The sequence below is a fragment of the Doryrhamphus excisus genome, chromosome 1 (genome assembly GCF_030265055.1).
Source record: "Doryrhamphus excisus isolate RoL2022-K1 chromosome 1, RoL_Dexc_1.0, whole genome shotgun sequence".
Taxonomy (NCBI): Eukaryota; Metazoa; Chordata; class Actinopteri; order Syngnathiformes; family Syngnathidae; genus Doryrhamphus; species Doryrhamphus excisus.
The window spans coordinates 21,777,052-21,782,500 of NC_080466.1; positions in this window are offsets into that span (position 1 = coordinate 21,777,052).

Below are 5,449 nucleotides of genomic sequence, written 5' to 3' on the forward strand. Positions count from 1 at the left end.
TGAACGCGCAGGACACTGTGCACACGCTCTGACAATCTCCTTCCTTGTCAGGGAGGGATAGACTAGCAATAATGGTTAGTATCTAGTACAGTATCTAGTACCATATATTTTACACGTAACAGTCCACCTGGTATTATTGTATCTGTAAAATTGTCATGCAATCTGCTATTATTATTTATTATTTTATATTTATATTTAAATATTTAAAAAATAATAAAATATTATAATAATTAAAATAAAATTAAAATAATAATTATTATATTATTATTATGTAAAATATGCAAATATAACAATATTATTATATATAATTAATATAATAATTAGCATTAATATAATAAATATAATAATCATAATAGTTATAATAATATAATAATTATTATTTTAATTTTTATTATTATTATGTGCTTGTGTCTCTTTTTTCAGGAACACTTTGTAAACAACAGACCATGTCAAACAACGAAATTGATACAACCATCAAAAGGTTGGCTCAGGCCATGATGCCAGGTTGCACGTTGAGTTTAAATTAAATACTTTTGAAAGATTGGGCGGGCCGTATTCAAACACTTGGCGGGCCGGATGTGGCCCCCGGGCCGTAGTTTGCCCACCCCTGATCTAGTATCTAGTAAGAATGAGTATACCCAAGCACATTTCAGCAGCCATTTGTATTACAATATAGAGGGATGGGGAGTGGGGGGCATACTATAGAAATATACATATATTTAAGAGTGGTCAGTGTACAGCTTGTATAGCAGTTATGCTCTTTTCAACATGATAAGGTGCCCAAACACACCTCCAAGATGACAGTGCCTTGCCGAGGAAGTGGAATAATGACGGAGTGGCCAGGTACAGCTCAATTTACAGATCGATTTCTCTGAAAATAATATGTTACACACCATAATTTCCCAAAGCCATCACTGCAACAATCAAAAATGAACAATACTTATTTTTGCACTACTAAAACACACACCTCACTGTTATGTACAATAAGCTTTAAATGCGCAATACGGGACTCATGTGCAATATGATTCATTCATTTAAGTGAAACTCAGGTACAATATGTGCAATACTACATTTTGTTTACTGCAATTCCACATTTTGGTTACTGCAATTCTACATTTTGTTACTGTATAGGTTATTGTTTTTGATGTACATATTCATTGGTTCATTCATTTTCTACCGCTTTTCCTCATGAGGGTCGCGGGGGTGCTGGAGCCTATCCCAGCTGTCTTCGGGCGAGAGGCGGGGTACACCCTGGACTGGTCGATAGCCAATCACAGGGCATGATGTACATATATTTACATTTATTCTGAACAGCACCTGCATATATTATTTCAACTTAATTTATATTTATATTCTTATTCCTTGTTTTATTTTTATTCTTTTCCTTATTTTTATTTTTACTTTCTACAAAATGCACCGTGGAATTGCACTCAAATTTCGTTGTATGCAATACAATGACAATAAAGGTGATTCTGATTCTGATACGTCCAACAAACAGTAGCTAACAGTGTGTTTACTTGTCATAATAAGAAAGGCCTGAAGGCGAAAGATGCTCCTTATTTATCCCATTAACACTACCTGCTTGGTTGTGGTGACTCATAGGGCAATAGTTGGCTGTGGATGGTAAACTGATGCGTGAAGATGATGCACCCAAGTGAACCACAAGGTGTTAGACGGCATATTTGTTACCTTCGTCATAGCACAAGCAGATAGCAAGAGATAGGAATTCTGTGTTTAAAAAAAAAGTCTTAGGTGGGTTTCTGACAGGAAACCTGTAGTATATATACAGGAAACTACATTTTCATATCAACAAAACAAGTCTTATAAGACTATTCGTCTTGCTGGAAACAGTAAAAGACGTGTGTGTGTGTGTGTGTGTGTGTGTGTGTGTGTGTGTCTTCCGAGGGCCCTCATCCATTATTTATTGTTAAACATTAAAGATGTAGATGTGGTCAGAGACCTATGCAAGAGTCACACAGCAGGACACACACACAGAAACACACACACACACATGCATTGAGTCATTCCCCCCACCTCTAATTATCTGACATCTTCAAACTAACTCAACCACTCACACCTACACTGACGGAGAAAAAGAAAGACAGGGAAAGAGTGGAGGGGGGGAGGGAGTAGGACGGCATGAAATGCGTGTGTGTGTGTGTGTGTACGTGTGCGTGCATTTTAGTGGGAGAAGCATGAAATGTGTCTCAAAGAGTGGAGATTTCACAGCTCAGTGGCTCTTCTCCATTGCACCTGCTCACTGAAAGGGTGGGGAGCGGAAGAGGAAAAGGAGAGCAACGATGGAGGTGAAGTGAGGGGATTTGGGCTAAAAAGTAGTCAAAAATCCATCACGAGGGAATTAGAAGGAGCTTACTGCCGTGGTACACTCAGTAGAGTTCATACCACACTGAAGGTTTGTGCTTTGAGGATGGTACATGGCTACTAAATCATGATATGCTGTGGTCAGGTGATTATTATATATATATATATATATATAATTATTCATCCATTTTCTACCGCTTATCCTCACGAGGGTCGCGGGGGTGCTGGAGCCTATCCCAGCTGTCTTCGGGCGAGAGGCGGGGTACACCCTGGACTGGTGGCCAGCCAATCACAGGGCACATATAGACAAACAACCATTCACACTCACATTCATACCTATGGACAATTTGGAGTGGCCAATTAACCTAGCATGTTTTTGGAATGTGGGAGGAAACCGGAGTACCCGGAGAAAACCCACACATGCACGGGGAGAACATGCAAACTCCACACAGAGATGGCCGAGAGTGGGATTGAACTCGGGTCTCCTAGCTGTGAGGTCTGCACGCTAACCACTTTTTATTTTTATTTTTATTTTTATTTTTATTTTTATTTTTATTTTTATTTTTATTTTTATTTTTATTTTTATTTTTATTTTTATTTTTATTTTTATTTTTATTTTTATTTTTATTTTTATTTTTATTTTTATTTTTATTTTTATTTTTATTTTTATTTTTATTTTTATTTTTATTTTTATTTTTATTTTTATTTTTATTTTTATTTTTATTTTTATTTTTATTTTTATTTTTATTTTTATTTTTATTTTTATTGGGCAACAATTCTACAGGTTTATAGGATCTATTGACCATGATGGCAAAGGTCAGGCCAGTGACCACACAGTAAGGGGTGTGATATGTGAGAACTAGCCAAGATAGGTTTGATGAGACTGGATCTGCCGAGGTCTCAAATTAGTACTGCGTCAAAAAACATTGGTATCAGCAGGTGTGGCTGTAGACAAACTCCTCACTCCTCAAGGAGGGAGTGGCATTTGAAGAATCATTAGTGGGCACCATCCAGCAGCTTTATCTACCTCTGCATGTGCTCCAAAAATGCGACTCAACTGTTGGTGTGAAACCCACTCTTGTTAAACTTGCCATACTGTTGTTTACAATGAAGTATTAATAATATACAACTATCAGTTCTGTTTCTATTTTGTTGTAGATAGACTTAATAAATGATCAAATGGTATCTTCAAAGTACCTATGAAGATACAAATGAAGTTATAATGAGCAAATCTGCGTCCAAGTAACACTACAACCTATTTGCGATATATGCCAATCAATTATAATTTCCAATATGATTTCTACTCCCTGGGTTGTCATCAAAATGTATTAGCTAAAATATACCTTGACTTAACTGTTTTCCAGTTAAAAACAATTCACAGCACACACAAACACAGTCTTTTGTGATTGAATGCGAAGGGATGTGATATAAAAAAAAAGTAAACTTAAGAGAAACACTGAGATGTGCCTACATTTTTAATCGGATTTCATGAAATATTTGTAACTGCAAAGATGGCTTTGGTCAGCGTCACCTCACCTTAAAAAGCTGCTTTTTGTGCACATTGCCAAAATTGACGGATACAGATTTAATTCCTATTTCTTACCTACAAATTCACTTCTTTTGAGCTAAACTCTGTGTACATGTTCTGGGGCATTGTTTCAAGTGTGCAGAGGTAGGGAACCTATGGCTCGGGAGCCAGGTAGGGCTCTTTTGATGACTGTATCTGGCTCTCAAGCGTTTCTTACCACAATTAAAATGTATTTTTGCTAACATTTTAAAGTAAACATCACAGAAATGAATAATCAACAACCTCTTATGCATTTTAATCCGTCCATCTATTTTCTACTGCAATACGGCCAACCATATCCATCTTTCCTGATGATATTTTCCAGGTCAAACACCAAAACTCGATTATTACTGGGTAATGCTGTAGTCTACCTCGGTCATTGAGATGTCAACATGTAAATGTAAACTTTCCTCCTTTAGTCAAATAGCTAAAGCTGCAGAACCAAGCCTTCTGATGAAGATGGCCAAAAGAATGAAATATACTGAGTACGGTGCAAAACCATGCAGCAGCAGAAGTTGTATTAATGGCAGCAAGTATTTGATTTATTATTAGACACTGCGCTGCTCACGAAAGTATGCTGGCCACACCCCATTGGCGTGGGGTAGTGTGCCTGGTCTACGTAATTAGAGCCCATTATATCTAAAACTGTTGGTCTTACATAAAAATGCACACATTTTATTGCATTCAATGTTTAAAAAAATGTATATGGCTCTCACAGATACACATTTTAAAATATCTGGTCTTCATGGCTCTCTTAGCCAAAAAGGTTCCCGACCCCTGGTGTAGAGTATAAGCACGAGTGCTAGCAAGGTGTTATCTTGCACAGGCAGACGTTTTGAGCACGGCTGTGACTGTAAGGTCAGTGTTTTAGCCTCAGGATGCAATGCTAATAGCAGAGTAATGACATAGAAGGAAACTGCAGAGAGGTGATAAGGCAGGCAGGCAGGCAGACAGAAAGAAAATGGCCAGTGCTCAGACGACTGATTACAGAGCCGGCGAGTGAGGAAAAAGATGCCAAAGTGACTCGGGCAGACGGTATAAGTCATGTCGGGAATGGCTGAGTTTTGACCTCCAGAATCATTTCAAGGTTCTCTTCTGAAGAGTGTGTCGATTATTTGCATCAAAATATTCACCTGTCATGTTTAGCATGACATGAAAATGACATATATTTTCATGAGAAATAAATATAACTACCCCTTTTACCTGATGTGTAATATGCAATATGGACATATTCACATATAATATGAACATGTGCATATGTTTTTTTATGTAATTCATACTGAACTGTACTGTACATACTGTACTCTCTACAGTCCCTAATGTCCAGGCAAAACGTATTTGACAGATAAACCAAATGAATGACATGAGAAAGCATCTTAGTTGTACTGCACCTCAGAGAAAAAACATTAAACATATGGAAATAATCATGCATGTTGACAATGGTCGTTAATGTAACCTCCGTTAACATTGTCGTTAATGTAATTAATTAATGTAAGTGTCGCCTTGTAGTAAATGGTGTTTGCGCTCCCCCTAGGGGCCATGAGTCAACATTACGCTCAG